Raw genomic sequence first — 17,095 nt, 5'->3', positions numbered from 1 at the left:
TTTGAATATTGGCCCCCACTCTCTTCTGGCTTGTAGGGTTTCTGCTGAGAGATCCACTGTGAGTCTGACTGGCTTCCTTCTATGGGTGACCTGACCTATCTCTCTGGCTGCCCTTAGCATTTTTCCCTTCATTTCAACTCTGGTGAATCTGACAATTGTGTGCCTTGGGGTTGCTCTTCTTGAGGAATATCTTTATGGAGTTCTCTGTATTTCTTGAATTTGATATTTGGACTGCCTTGCTAGGCTTGGGAAGTTCTCCTGGATAATATCCTGGAGCGTGTTTTCCAGCTTGGATTCATTCTCCCTGTCATATTCAGGTGCACCGATCAAGCATAGGTTAGGTCTTTTCACATAATCCCATATTTCTTGGAGGCTTTGTTCGTTTCTTTTCACTCTTTTTTCTCTTGTCTTGTCTTCTCTTTTTATTTCATTGAGTTGATCTTCAGTCTCTGATATTCTCTCTTCTGCTTGATCAATTCGGCTAGTAAAACTTGTGTTTGCTTCACGTAGTTCTCGTGCTGTGTCTTTCAACTCCACCAAGTCGTTTATGTTCTTCTCTGAGCTGGTCATTCTACTTAGCATTTTGTCTAACCTTTTTTCAAGGTTTTTGGTTTCTTTGCATTGAGTTAGAATGTGTTCCTTTAGCTCAGAAAAGTTTGTTATGATCAACCTTCTGAAGCCTGTTTCTGTCCATTTGTTGCACTCCTTCTCAGTCATGATGTGATCCTGTGTTGTTGAGGAGTTATGATCCCTTGAAGGAGAAGAGGTGATCTGGTCTTTGATGGTTTCATCTTTTTTGCTCTGGTTTTTTCCCATCTTTGTGGTTTTACCCGGCTATGTTGTCAGGGAGCTGCTTGATGAGGTCGCTTGTCTGCCTGTGGGTTTCTAGGGACTCCTTCAGGCTGCTAGGAAGCTTGTCTTTTTTGTTTATACTGGGAGATTAGGCCTGCCTCTTCCACTGACCTGTAGGTGCTGCTGGGTTGTCCAGTTTGCCACCGTTTCTTAGGCTTCCTGTGTTTTTTCTTAAAACGTGTAGCCCAGTCCCACCCTTCTAATGGTGGGTTGTGCCCTTCCTCCACTGGGCTGGATCATTCAGAGTTCAGCTCAGACTGTGGCACTGGCTGCATAACCCACTGGAGTCCGCTTCAGCCCTCTGGGGTTTGTGGGGGAGGGTAGGGACCCGCCCAGCTGCTACCGCTTACAGCTCCCTCTCTCTCTGGGCATGGGGAGGGGACAATAGCTAAGTCCACAGGTTCTCCCAGCCGCCTTTCGGGCTTATGCATCTGCTTATGCATCTGTTTAGATCTGTGCGCCAATCCGGGACACCATCCTGGATTATTATTCAGCTCCATTATTGTAATTCCCAGCACTTGACTGGCAAAGATCTCCTATTCTGTGTATTGCTGAGGCTTTTGGGGAAGTGCTGTATCTGGACCGGAGTGCCAGAGGGGGAGCCTCTGACCCACTGATCAGAGGCACTTTGATGCCTTCAGAAGGTTGATCATAACAAACTTTTCTGAGCTAAAGGAACACATTCTAACTCAATGCAAAGAAACCAAAAACCTTGAAAAACAGTTTGACCATTTGCTAAAGCTATGTACTATAGCATTCCATTGACATAAATTTCAAGAATAGTTAAAACATATATGGTGATAGGAGGGAAAATAGAGGTTATCTCTGGGTGGAGCAGCACCCCTCCCCTCTTCCATCTGCCCTGAGTGGGCTTTGCTCAGGGTCGGATCAGACCCGTTGAAATGCATCTGGTACCTCCTTTGGAGCTAGGAGATCTCTGGATTTCTGTGTCTCTTGCTGGATGTTGTGCGCTGGAGTTGTATCTATTCAGCCATCTTGGATCTGCATTATTATTTTCTTAACATCTTTTTCTTTCAGACAACTCACTTTTTTATATTTAAATAATTTATTAAAGTTTTTTCTTTCAGATGGCTCACCTTTTTAGATTTAAATAATTATTATAGTGTGAAATCATGGCTCTAAGTACTACCAGTATTACTTGCCATCAATTCTATTAACAGTGAAAATTTTAAAACAACAAAGAGAAAACAACATTGAATTCTTTCTAGATACTGTTGCCTACTAAACACTAAGAGCTCATGTTCCATTCTTTCTTTATTAAAAAAGGGAGATTTGCAAGTTTTGGAGAGGGGTTAAATACAGACTAACACCAAACTGAGACTCTGCATTTGATATAATTAGGATTAAAGAAAATTGGAATAGAAATACATTTTCACTATGTGGTTCAGTATTTTATAATGCTGGGTGGATGTAACACTTACAGTAAATGTCAAGTACCACCATATTGCACCTCTTGGAAAACATTGCCTTAAATTATCCAGTAGGTGAATAAGATGAGAATATGTAGTTAATAGTATAACTAATAGCAGCTACCATATATTGAAGTATTCACTAGAACAGTTCTACATATGTAGTTTTAAGGCTTTGAAAACACTGAGAAAGGTGGTCTTTATCCCTATTTTGGAGATGTGGAATGCTGAGGCTCATAGAAATAAAATTATTCTCTCAAGATTACAGTGTTACTAAGGAACAGATCCTGAATCTAAACCAGGGTTTCTGACTTCAGAGAACATCAGAAAGCCTGAGAAAGAGCAGCAGAGATTCTCATATAATGTCAATGGTGGCATAACACAGGACATCCATTTTGGAAAACAGTTTGACCATTTGCTAAAGCTATGTACTATAGCATTCCATTGACATAAATTTCAAGAATAGTTAAAACATATATGGTGATAGGAGGGAAAATAGAGGTTATCTCTGGGTGGGGGTGGCATTAGTGGCAAAGAGGAACCTTCTGGGCTGAAGAAAATTACTATATAATGATCTAAAGATATGGCGCTTATACACATATTTAGACATGTAAATTTTTAACCACATTGTACATTTGAGATTTGTGCATTTTATTCATGTAAATTATACCTCAATAAAGTACTGGGGAGGGGAGAATTTGCATAGCTCTATACAAAAGTAAACATGACTCCAATTAGAACTCTAAGCAAGTCTGCAAGTTTTCGTAGAATTCCCCTGCATGCTAGAGTCAAAGAATGCCCAACTGTGCTTAGGATTTCATCACTTTAAACCTTAGTCTTGGGCCTCTTTCTTAACTACACCTCTCCCCTCAAAAGATTTTAATACTCTTGAGGTAAGTACTTGTGTCATTCATCTTTCTATCCTCAATTGTGTCTTCCATTGACCCTTGCACATAATAGTTCCCAAAAAATACTTGCTAGACTGAATTTTCATTATTTCAAATGCCACTTAGACAGTTCTGTCTGATAGCTTCATAAAGAGTTAAAATCAAATTTAAAATTAACAAATGCAGCATTACATTTATTTCTAAGTCCCCTTCCACCCACACTGCCCTCCAGTGCAGCTATCCTATGGAGTTCAGCTGAAGGAAAAGGGAGCCATCTTTAAAAGATGTACAAGTCCAGCTTCATCGAAATAGTCCTCTAGTTTTGTGTACACAACTCCTAAAGAGGAAATTTCTTAAAATTATGTTTGTAATGATTATACCATAGACTATGGAGATAGAAGACAAAAAGTCAGGTTTTATTATTAATAATAAGCCGTATGGCAATAGAAGAAAGGGAAAAGTAGCAATGATATACTGGCTGCTGCCAACCAGCCTGCCAGAATGCTTTAGTTTCTGATGTTAATAAACTTCGTCCTTAAGCAACAAAAAACTGTTGCATCAATTTAAAAATGGACATTAAGGTCATTATTTAAAAGGCAGAAAACAATAGATGTTGGTGTGGATGTGGTGAAAAGGGAATGCTTATCCACTGCTGGTGAGAATGTAAGTTAGTACAACCTCTATGGGAAGTATGGAGATTTCTCAGAGAACTAAAAATAGATCTTCCATTCAATCCAACAATCCCACTACTGGTTGTTTACCCAAAGGAAAATAAGTCACTGTATCAAAAAGACACCTGCATACATGTATTTATTGCAGCACAATTCCCCATTGCAAAGATATGAAACCAACCTAAGTGCCCATCAGCTGATGAGTGGATAAAGAAAACGTGGTATACATACCCTATGGAATACTACTCAGTCATAAAAAAGAATGAAATAATGCCTTTTGCAGAAACTTGGATGGAGCTGAAGGCCATAATCCTAAGTGGAGTAACTCAGTAATGGAAAACAAAATACCATATGTTCTCATTTAGGAGTGGGAACTAAGCTCTGGGGTACATGAAGGCATCCAGAGTGGTATAATGGACATTGGAGACTCAGAGAAGAGGAGGGTGGAAAAGCAATGAGGGATCAAAAACTATATATTGGGTACGATGTACACAACTTGGGGGATGGGTACACTAAAATCTCAGACTTCACCACCACACAATTCATCTATGTAACCAAAAGCCACTTGTACCCCTAAAGCTATTGAAATTTTTAAAAATGGACATTGAGCTTATACTGCGTGGTCTTAGGAGTGATTTTTAAAAAGCTTGTGCAAAATAACCTCTAATTCTTCAGTAGTGACCTTGGAGGACATGGGAAGGTGAAAAGAACAGATTCTGATGAGAGAGGCTTTGAAGTGAGGAGGATGCTTCTGATTGAGCCGTAGTCGTGGATGGAACCACAAGGAGTGCTCATCTCACTTTTTGGATAACCATTGAGATTGGGACAGATCCCTGAAGATGGAAGCCTAGTAGTAGTCCAGTATGGTCCTCATATATCTCAGAGAAGAACACTCAGACTATCGCAGTATCCTGACCTGGTGTCAGAGTCATTTAAACCAGAAGGACTTCATCTTGAGTAGGGGCTGAGTAAAATGAGGCTGAGGCTTAATGGGCTGCATGCCCAGAAAGTTAAGCATGCTAGTCACAGGATGAGATGTGAGGTTGGCACAAGATACAGATTACAAAGACCTGGCTGATAAAACAGCATGTGGTAAAGAAGCCAGCCAAATCCCACCAAAACCAACATGGCAATAAAAGTGACCTCTGATCATCCTCACTGCTCATTGTTCACTAATTATTATGCATTAGCGTGCTAACAGACACTCCTACCCATGCCATGACAGTTTACAAATGCCATAGCAACATCAGAAATTTATCCTGTATGATCTAAAAACGGGAGGAACCCTCAGTTCTGGGAATTGCCCACCCCTTTCTTGGAGAACTCATGAATAATCCACCCCTTGTTTAACATATAATCAAGAAATAACTATATGTATTTTTAGTCGAGCAGCCCATGCCACTGCTCTACCTATGGAGTAGTCATTCTTTTATTCCTTTACTTATTTAATAAACTTACCTTCACTTTACTCTATGGACTTACCCCGAATTCCTTTTTGCGCCAGATCCAAGAACCTCTCGGGGTCTGAAGCAAGACTCCTTTCTGGTAACATGGGACTAAGGGTAAGGATTAACATGGAGGTAGAAACTAGGTGCTCCTACATCCTTCTTTGACTATGTCTTCTGTAGTGCCTACAGCCAACATATCTATTATTCTTTTTTTTTTTTGAGACTGAGTCACCAGGCTGGAGTGCAGTGGCACAATCTCAGCTCACTGCAACCTCCACCTCCTGGATTCAAGCGATTCACCTGCCTCAGCCTCCCAAGTAGCTGGGATTACAGGCATCCTTCACCACACCTGGCTAATTTTTGTATTTTTAGTAGAGATGGGGTTTCACTATGTTGGCCAAGATGGTTTTGATATGACCTCATGATCCACCCGCCTCGGCCTCCCAAAATGCTGGGATTATAGGCGTGAACCACTATACCCAGCCTCTGTTATTCTTATTAAAAAGCCTGTTGTCAGAGTCAAATTAATAATGTTCATTTATTGAGTATGTATGATAAACCAGGTACTGTACCAAGTACTTTAATTCGCTTATGTAATCTTTTTTTTTTTTTTTTTTTTGAGACGGAGTTTCGCTGTTGTTACCCATACTGGAGTGCAATGGCACGATCTCAACTCACCGCAACCTCCGCCTTCTGGGTTCAAGCAATTCTCCTGCCTCAGCCTCCCGAGTAGCTGGGACTACAGGCACACACCACCATGCCCAGCTAATTTTTGTATTTTTGATATGAAAGGAGAGAAGGTTAGCACTCCCCTTGACGAGGATGGAAGAGGCCCTCGCTTATGTAATCTTTACAACATCTCTACGAGAAGATAATATCCCCCATTTTATAGGCAGGGAGAGTGAAGCTAAAATAAATTTGACAAAGGTTATGTGGCAAGTACGTGATAGAGCTGAGATATACACCCAGTTTGCCTGACTTCAGAGACCAAGCAAGTTAGTAAAGATTGAAGTAAACTCTTCCCCATGCTAAATCTCTTGGGTTACTGCAGGTAAAATCCTACCTGGATTTCTGTTATATAGAATAGAAAGATGGAAAGCCTGTAAAAGACTAAATCAGAGCTTTCCCATCACTACTAAAAATAAAAGATCACCTTAATTCCTGGGGTAAATTAGTATTGTGATAACTGTTATTGTCAGAGAACATAACAAGGGGAGACATCGGATGAACTTATGCCAATTTCAAGTGTTTAGCTTCTCAGAATCCACCAGACATCCAAAGGAAGGCAATGTTTATAACATCTTTATAGTTCACCACTCAATTTTCAGAGCATTTATGGCAGATCCCTGTAACATCTTCCCTTGGAATTACACAGGAATAGGAATTGCTCAGACTTCCTAATTTGTATTCTGAGCACTGCCCTATATGAGGTTAGAAAAAAACAGTCACAAGGTGAATCTGTATCTTCTTCCTTTACATGGAAATATATGAAAATCTCTGTGCTAGAAGGATTTTTCTCTCTCCTTTTCCTGGGGAATTTGACTGTATCTGCAGCACTCATTTCATTACAAACCTTGCAAGTGTCTCACAATGATAATCACTCAGGGCATCTCAGGTTAACACACTACTGGTTTTTCTCTATTTCCAAGTCTTCCAGCCGCCTGTGCTAGGGGGATTTTACCCTTGTCATAAACTCTTTGGCTGCAACCTAATTTTTCCATCTTACAATGGACTGAAAACTGTCCTCTGAATGCTCTCGCCTAAAATGTAAAATAAAAACACATATCATATGTGTTAATTGCATACAAGAAAATAATTTGCACTTGTTTTTAGTAGAAGTTTCAGTGAAAGGAAAAATGAAGCACAGAGCAAAGAAGCCACCATATAAGCAGAGTGATAACCACCATAGTATATAAAATCTCAAGGTCATTTGTCAGATCTTGAAAACACAACAGTCTCTACCCACTCCCATCTCTGGTGTCTGAAGTTCCACCACTAAAAATGCTATTTGTTTAATTTAGAATAAAAATGAATACTAATTGAATTTTTACTGCATGCCAGATGTTTTTCTAATCTTCAAAACAGTGCAGCAATTAGTACTTTTAATCCTCATTTTGCATATGAGGAAGCTAAGTTTATCTGACTTGCTTAAGGTTATGTAGCCGGTAAACACATGAATCAGGATTTGAACTGAGAAATTGAGTTCCAGACTTCAGTCCTTATGAACATGCATTTTTCAGTGTGTGTACCATTGAGGTATTGTCAGTGACATTTACCCTAGGATAAGTAAGTTAAAAGTCCAATCTTTTTAAAGAAGAAAAAGTGAGTTCCAACATGTGATACAGGAGAACTGAGGGTGGCAATAAAACAACTCCCATACACAACTTCCCAGTGACACTGAATGAACAGCTTTATAGTGGGGCAGGATGAAAAATGCAGCCATTGAAAACTGGTTTTCAACCAAAAAAAATCCTGAACTAAATGAAACTGGTACAAGTGGGGTTTAATTTTGACTCCAGTCTTTGTACTAGGGCTGCCACCCAATAGAACATGAAAATCATGCTTAACTATTTCCTCCATCACTCCTTCTGTCCAATTAGCCACCATGCTATGGATTCTACTTCTCACATATTTTCCAGGTTGTCCTCCACTCTCAGTTATCCCCTTTCCTTAATTCAGACTCCTTGACTCCTGTCTGGCACCTGTCTCATTTACTCTGACCATCTTCCCTATGGGAGCTAGAATGAGCTTTACAAAGAGCTAATTCAATCCTTTCTCTCCTTTATTTATAGATCCTTTAACTGACTCAGTACTATCTGTAGAATAAATCCCAAGTTTTTTGCCCTTACATAAAAAGTACGCTATAATTTCACTCCACCTCAATGTTTAAACTCATGTCACTCCAGCTTTATCCTTCCAATGTATGCTTGGAGGATTCCAAGATACTTACTGTTTCTCCAGTACAACAGGTTGTTTCCAGATTATGTCGTTCTAAACACACAGTTTCACTTATTTGAAATGTACTTCACCTCCATTTTTAAGCCTCTTTACTGAGCTTTATTGACATATACAAAGCTATGTATGCAATAAATACATCTTGATGACAATGGAAGTAAGTATATACCCCTGAAACCATCACCACAATCTGTATCAGAAACATACATATCACTTCCAAAATTTTCCTCCTACACATTTTATCTGTTATTGTGTGTGTGTGTGTGCATGTGTGTGAGAGAGAGAGAGAGACAGAGACAGAGACAGAGAAAACACTTAACATATGATCTACCTACTTAGTACATTTTAAAGTATACAACACAGTATTTACTACACTGTTTGGTAGATCTCTAGAGCATACTCATCTTGCATAACTGAAACTTTACACCTTTTGACTAATACCTCCCCATCTTTCCATCCCCAAACCAGTCCCTGGCAACCACCACTCTATTCTCAGCTTCTACAAGTTGGATTATTTTCGATTTCTCATATAAGTGGGCTCATATGCCTTTTGTCCTCCTATCTGGCTTACTTAACTTAGCATAATGCCCTTTAGTTCAGGTTCATTTATATTGGCACAAATAGCAGGATTTTTATCCTTTTTAAGGCTGAATAATATTTTATTGTATATATAGACCACATTTTATTCTTCCATTCATTCATCAATGGACATTTAGGTTGTTTCCCTGTTTTGGCTATTGAGGTAATGCTGCAGTGAATGTGGGAAGGCAGATATCTCTTCAAGATCCTTATTTCAATTCCTCTGAATACATACTGAGAAGAGGGATTGCTGGATCATATATATGATAGTTCCATTTTTAATTTTTTGAGGAACCTGCATACTGTTTTTCATAGTAGCTGCACCAATTCCCACAAATAGTGCATATGAATTTCCTCTTCCCCTGCCAACACTTATTTTCTTTTTTTTTTTTTTGATAATAGCCTTCCTGACAGGCATGGGGTGATATCTCATTATGGTCTTGATTTGACTTTTCCTGATGGTGAGTGATGTGGAGCACTTTTCATATACCCATTGGCCACTTATATATCTTTTTTGGAAAAGTATCTATTCAGTTCCTTTGCCCAAGGGTTATTTGGGGCTTTTTGTTTATTTGGTTGGTTGGTTGCTTGGTTTGGTTTGGTTTGGGTTTTGCTATTGAGTTGTATGAGTTCTTTATATATTTTTAGTACTAACACTTTATCAAGTGTATGGTTTGCAGATATTGTCTCCCATTCCACTGAATGCTTTTTCATCTTGTTGACCATTTCCATTGCTGTACAGAAGCTTTTTAGTTTGCTGTAATCCCTCTTTTCTATTTTGCCTTTGTTGACTGTGCTTTTGATGTCACATTCATAAAATAATTGCCAAGGCCAATATCAAGAAGCTTTTCCCTTATGTTTTATTTCTAGGAGTTTTATGATTGTAGGTCTTATAATTAAACATTTAGCCCATTTTAGTTGATTCTTTGGTGCAAGAAAAATGGTCCAGTTTCATTATTTTGCATGTAGATACCCAATACGACATGCAATTGAATTCTCCATACTCAATTGAAGAAACTGTTATTTCCCTGTTATGTATTCTTAGCACCCTTGTTAAAAATTAGCTGATGACATATAAGTGGGTTTGTTTCTGGGCTGTCTATACTACCATTGGTCTGTGCATCTGTTTTTATACTAGTACTGTAGCTTTGTAATGTATTTTGAAATCAGAAAGTGTGAGACCTCCAGCCTTGTTCTTATTGTTCACACTAGCTTTGACTATTAGCAATCTTTGTGGTTCCATAAAAATTTTTAAATTCTTTTTTTCCATTTCTATAAAAAATGCTATTAGAATTTTTGATAGAAATTACAATGAATCTGAAGATCACCTTGGATAGTATTACCATTTTAACAATATTAATTATCCTAATCCATAAACACTAGATGTCTTCCCATTTATTTGTGTCTGCTTTAATTACTTTCACTAGTGTTTTACAGTTTTCAGTGTACAAGTCTTTCACCTCCTTGGTTGAATTTATTCCTAAGTATTCTTCTTGATACCATTGTGAATGGGAATTGTTTTCCTTTTTGGATAGCTTATTGTTAGTGTATAGAAATGCAACTAATATTTGTATGTCGATTTTGTATTCTGCACCTTTTCTTTGAGATGGAGTCTCACTCTGTTGCCCAAGCTGGAGTGTAGTGGCATGATCTCGGTTCACTACAACCTCAGCCTCCCAGGTTCAAGGAATTCTCCTGCCTCCATCCCAAGTAGCTGGGATTACAGGCACCCACCAACACACCTGGCTAATGTTTTTGTATTTTTGGTAGAGACAGGGTTTCACCATATTGATCAGGCTGGTCTCGAACTCCTGACCTCTGGTAATCCACCCACCTCAGCCTTCCAAAATGTTAGGATTACAGGATTACCGTGCCTGCCTGGCAACATTATCAAATCTATTTTCCTTCACCTCCTTTCCTCTTGAAGAACACCAGTTCCCTCTTTAAGCCACAGCACAAATGTCTCCTCCTCCAAGGAACCTCTCATGATGAGCTAACTACTCCCTTCTTTATGTTACCTTTGTAACTTGTAAAAACTATGAAGCAGTTAATCTAGTGCCCATGATAAGCACTCAATAAATTGTTATTGTTACTAGCATTTTGTTGCAGTATGCTGAGACATTTGTTTACAAGTCTACCTCCACTGTCAGATTGCGAGCAGTTTTTAAGCAGGGGACTGATTATTATTTACTTTTGTATGTACATCAACTTAGTAAAAACCCAGCATGAAGTAGGTTAGCAAGAACGGAAGGTTCAAAACAGCTCCTTATTCAATTCTTCTTCCCCTTCCTCAAGAAAAGGAACTACTAATCCTATAGCTGTCCAGATTCCACAGCTATGGCTGGGTTATGGTTACTAGCAGATAGCATCATTCTTCCTCAGCCTGATGCACCCGGGAAGCCAAATCCTATAGGGCAGTGAGTCAGGTCATCTTGTTCCCTTTGCTCTTATCCTCAAGCGTGTCTTGAGACATACTCATCACTTCCTCTGATAGCAGATAGTAAGATTTTAGGATTTAGAGGTTAATAGAAGCCCCAGTAGATTTTTTTGTAAGGCCACATGTTTATTTTCACCTACTTTATCAGCAAATTCTAAAATCACCACTCTCAGCAGAATCTTAGCCAAACAGTAAAATAGTACCTCATTACCCTATTTGTTACAATTTAGGTGACAGTTTTACTCCAGAAATCTTGTTAAAAGGGACTATTATGGTGTGGGTAAGGGTTTCCCAGAATTGTCTGGTCATAATGCCTTTGGATTTCATGCATTCAAACAGCACAATCATCCCATCATTGGTTCTAAGACTAAATACCCAGTGCATGCTTGTTAATTTGTGTTTACTAGGAAGCAGGTCTTTAGTGGACCCTGGGAAATGGTAAAACACTCCCATTGAAGATGACACATTTTGAAGATATTTCCTATGTGCCTTCAGCCTTTGACATACTGAGAGAAAGAATACCCACCCAATTTCTGCCCAAGCAGACTTTAGGAACTACCACCAAAGCTTTCTACTGTTATATATAAAGTAGATTTCAGAGTTTTAATTCTTAAGAAAGATTAATAATATATCATGAATATAAAGGCAGCAGGAGCATAAATGTAATGGCAAACATAAAATCAATGTTTCATAATGTTTTTAAAATAGGAGGATATGTAAAGTCTGCTCTCTATAATTTTTTCCCAGACGTCCTAAATAAATAATGACTTTTTCCCCATTTTCATCTGATTTATAGGCAGATCTTTAGGTAAAGTGCTTTCATTCATTACTAATGCATTGCATAATGTGCTGTAATAAGTGAATATAACTTGAGTATGGTTGTTTAACATTTTAATAAAGAATAATTGTAATTTAAAGCAACAGTTTTTTCACTTTATACAAACAATCACTGGATAAGAAACAGGGAGAGTTAAAAGGGAGACACGAATGTGCAAAGTACAGGGACCTCAGAAATTCCCATCAGTCACAGGGAACTAGGAGAAAATTATGAAGCATCAGTTACTAGGGGCAAATTCTCAAGACCATTGCTGCATAGCCTGGCACCAATCATGCCTCCAGTTTCTCCTGGTAACAGCAGGAATCAGCTTGGTTTTTCCAGTGCAAAATCAAGATTCATCAACATAGCCATGGTGCAAAACCTGCCTGAAGAAAACCAGAACAGGCTATTACTTTAAGCCTAACACACTGACCTGTTGTGCAGCCTTATGGGAAATTAGACAGGAGCTCTTTGCTGAGAACAGAATTAACCCTTGTCATTTAATATTTCATACCATCCACTGGTTCCCTAACAAGAACGAATGGCTATAGCTGAAATGAGGCTGATGTATTCTGTGTGACAGCAGGGCAGCACATATCATAAAACCTGTATTACCTGCATTCATCAGTACAGTATCATTGTATTCATCCTGCACTAGGAAAAATTAATGCCCACCCTTTCAGGTTTGGAAAACCAGCTATTAGCTTAAAATGAAACATAATTAAACAGGGGAAAAAAAATGGTTCTTTTCCCCCGGAGGGCAGGATGTAGGAAAGAAGAGAATGTATATTACTTTAGGGATGTTGTGCTTTTTATTCAAGGTAGTTGGCTACTTTCCTGGGCTTTCAGTTTCTCTAGTTGTGTTTCTCTTTTGCTCTTATCCACTGAAAGAACATGTGTTTTATGACCAGGGCCTTGGCAGCTCTTCCTCCTCATTTTTCCGATGATGAATGGCCTCTGAATTATGATTTATAAACCTCAGAGCTCCCATGGTGAGCCTGTCTGGATGGAGAACTCAGCACTTCCGTTTTCATTCGTAGGACTTCTTCAGGGACGCAAGCCTCTCAATAAAACACAATGAATTGAGCACCAATTGGGTGAGAAATGGGAGAGAAAGAATGAGATTCATTGAAAGGTGTGAATTGTTAAAAAAAAAAAAATGGCTACTTGGCCACAAAACATTGGCTCTTCCCTTGCAGAGTAGAGAATTAGTGCTGGGAAGTATTGCCCTTCTCAGAACTGCATATCCCAGCATCTCTTGCAACTAGGTGGGGCCATGTAATTGATTCTCACCAATTAAATACAGTAAAAGTGGTGTTTATTTTCTCTAACACAAATTAGGTGAGAAGTAGGTGTGCCATCTCTGGCCTCTTTTTTCCCCATTGATCAGCAGGACAGAGCATATCTAAGACCCAAGAAGAAGACAGAACTACGAGAGGAAAGAAGCTTGGGTCCCTGAGTGACTTCATGGAAGGCTGCCCACTTTGCAAAGCTCTTTTTGTTAGCAAGAAATAAATTCTAGTGAGTGAAGCTTCTGAGATTTCAAGGAATATTCATTACCACAGACTAGCCTGACCAATATGGTGAATTTGGTTCTACTACAAATACAAAAATTAGCCAGGCATGGTAGTATGTGCCTGTAGTCCCCCGATACTGGGGAGGCTGAGACAGAAGAATTGCTTGAACCTGGGAGGCAGAGGTTGTAGTGAGCTTAGATCACACCACTGCACTCCATCCTGGGAAACACAGCAAGAGTCTGTCTCAGAAATAATGATTACACACACACACACACACACACACACACACACACACACTACATAAGCTAATACTATCTTTATTAGTACACAAATCAAAGCACTTTCGTAGAAACCACAAAATTGGAAGGAAAGATACTAACCCCATTTTGCCATAATGATTCAGAACAAACCCGTGTGCTTTTCGCACTTTCCAGATCACCACCAATTACCTTTCTGTTCTCATGATGCTGCTTTAGCAGCTCTAATATATTCTGCATGTAGCTAGCCATGTCCCTCCATCTTGTGTTCTGCCATCTTCAGCAGTGCCTTCAAAATTCCAGCCAAACCCCAAAATCCTTCACATACATTATTACCCTAATTATCTTCTAGATTTCGGTTCAATACTGCTTCTTCAGAGAAGCTAGTTTTCCCTGTTCTAGAACTTCACAGAAATAGCATCATTCAGGGCCAGGAGCAGCAGCTCATGCCTGTAACCCCAGCAATTTGGGATGCCAAGGTGAGCAGATCACTTGAGCTCAAGAATTTGAGACCAGCCTGTGCAACATGACAAAACCCCATCTCTACATAAAAAGTTTTTTAAGTTAGCTAGGCATAGTGGCATATGCCTATAGTCCCAGCTACTCAGGAGGCTGAACTGGGGGACTGCTTGAACCTGGGAGGCAAAGGTTGCAGTGAACCAAGATTGCACCACTGTACTCCAGCCTAGAGCACAGAAAAAGAAAGAGATAGAATAATTCAGTATATCTGTGTGTTGCATGAATCAATAGTTCACTTCTCCTTGTTGCTGAGTAGCATTTTATTGCATGCATATATCACATTTATTTTTTTAGTCACCTGGTGAAAGAAATCTGGGCTGTTCTCAGTTTGGGGCTAAGAATAAAGCTTCTGTGAACATTTTTACACACATCTTCTTGTAGACTATGACTTCATTTTTCTACGGTGAAAACTAGAAGTAGAATTCCTGGGTCATAGGCTAGGTGTATGTTTAACGTTTTAAGAAACTGCCAAACCCTTATTTAAAAGTAGATATGCCTTAGTACCCTCATGACAGCAATGTAAGAGAATTCCAGCTGACTCACATTTACACCAATATTTGGGACGGATGATCATTCTAGAGGGTGTATTGGTATCTCACAGTTATTTTCTTTTCTTTTTAGATAATGAGGATTTATTTATTTTTTCAATCTTTTATTCTTTTTTATTATACTTTAATTTCTGGGATGCATGTGCAGAAAGTACAGGTTTGTTACATAGGTATACATGTGCCATGGAGGTTTGCTGCAGCCATCAACCCGCCATCTAGGTTTTAAGCCCAGCATGCATTAGGTATTTGTCCTAACGCTCTCCCTCCCCTTGCCCCCCCACCCGCCAACAGGCCCCAGTCTCGCTGTTATTTTCATTTGCATTGACCTGATGGCTAAAGATGCTTAGAATTTTTTCCTATGTTTATTGACCATTTATGTATCTTCCTTTGAGTAGCTTCTGTTCAAGTTCAAGTCTTGTTCTCCATTTTACTGAGCTCTTACAAACAGGAAGGAAGACTGCTTTCATCAGGCAACTCCACTAGTGGCTCTCTCCAGTGGCTTTCCATCAAACTGGGATCTGAGCCAGAATTGAGCTTCCAGATCCAATATTATATTGCTGGTCCCACCAGGTAGTTTTTTTCAGTAGGACAGAAATAGAAACCTCCCTAGGTCCGTCTGAATGTCAGAAACAGGGAAGTCATACATAAGGGCACTCTGGATGGAGAAAGAGAATGTTCCTGCCCTTGGAGCTAGAGCTTCCCACTTAATGGAGATACACAACCAGAGGGAAGGCCTTGTTACCATCTTGCAGGCAAAGGCGATACCCAAGGTAGGCAGAGACATCAGCATCTGTTGAAATTCCTGATGTTCCAGTGGTGCACACAAGAACAAGAAATCCCCCAAAAATCCGGTAAAATAACTGCAATCCTCATGTGGAAACTCAAGATCTAGTAGCTCCTTAAGTTACTTAACTACCATGCTCAGCTGTGCTGAAGTGGTATCACCATTCATATAGGAAAGGGATCTTTAGCTGTCAGATGCTTTTAATTCTAACTTGAAACTCAAAAGTGCCACCTTTCCTAAAAGGAAACAAATTGTGAGTGCTTAGCCATTTTAGGGCTCAATTACCATGTTTGCCCCTGCAATTAGGAAATGACTCTCACTAATTGGGTAATTGTGTACCTAAGTTCTCAACTTGTGTGGGCAAATTGAAGGCATGATATATGCAAATCAACCTGCATGTAAAATTTTTTGTCCCATTGAACAAAAAATTACTGAAAATATCACTGAATGTCAATCACAGAAACAGCCAATTGTATCCACCTCTGAGCGAAGGCTTTTAGTCAAAGTGATTTTTGATATCTGAGTTTCACTGATGACATGAAATAATAATATATAGATTATATAACACTTAGTATTAAATATGAATTAGGTCATCTTCCTGGCAAAGAAGTCGCCTAAGCTGTGGATTCTTGCAAATAGTTAATGCTGCCTTCCTTGAAAAAGATATCAGCCCTTATGCTGAATAAAGAGGTATCAGTCTCCAAGAAGAGGGTGCTTAGTAAAGTGTGAAGGAAATCTAAAAGGTTCTAAGGTTCTGTTTATGGGTCTCAATAGCTACCATACGTCATATCCTGTGCTAAGCATTTGACATGCATTATCTCATTTAATCCTAGAATTTACCTATGAAGTAGATATTGTTATTATCCTCATTTTACAGATTTACAGAGACATTAAGAGAGATACCAAGAAGTAGAGTCAGGATTTTAACCCACCTCTTTCTCTCCCACCTCTCACCTTCTCCAATCCATCTTCAAGTTGTGTGGATTCCATCTCCCTAATTTCTTTTAAATCAGGTTATTCTCTCCACCACCACTGACACTAGTCTTGGCTCTGGCCATCACCCTCAACAACAGTTTTCAAGTTGACTTTCCTTCTGCTGTCTTGTATCCAGGGTACTCTTTCTACAATGCAAATCTGAGTGCATCTCCTCTTCTGCTAAAATGTTGTTTCCCTCATGGTGAAGTTTCAACCCTTTACATAACAAATTGCATCATGATCTCTCCTACAAAACCTTAGAGAAGGCACTAGAACTCTACTCCTCCATCAGGCTCTCATCCCCCACACATCAATGAACCTGCTCTTGTTAACATCCCCAGTGATTTCATAATGCCAGGGCAATAATGAACTCTCAGTTCTCTTTGCAATCAAGCTTTGAGAATCATTTGACAAAGTTG

The 17,095-nt window shown here is 39.3% G+C and overlaps 1 long non-coding RNA gene and 1 pseudogene across 5 annotated transcripts in view; both read left to right on the top strand.

The window, feature by feature from the left end:
* LOC108594046 (uncharacterized) overlaps window positions 1-17,095 on the top strand; it is a 283,377-nt gene that overhangs the window by 144,168 nt on the left and 122,114 nt on the right. The gene's annotated exons all lie outside the window — the stretch shown is intronic.
* On the top strand, window positions 6,067-6,178 carry LOC118146592 (U6atac minor spliceosomal RNA; annotated as a pseudogene).

The sequence above is a fragment of the Callithrix jacchus genome, chromosome 12, assembly GCF_049354715.1.
Source record: "Callithrix jacchus isolate 240 chromosome 12, calJac240_pri, whole genome shotgun sequence".
In the NCBI taxonomy this organism is placed as follows: Eukaryota; Metazoa; Chordata; class Mammalia; order Primates; family Cebidae; genus Callithrix; species Callithrix jacchus.
The sequence above is the reverse complement of the archived record's forward strand: the minus strand, read 5'-3'. Positions and strand labels throughout refer to the sequence as shown.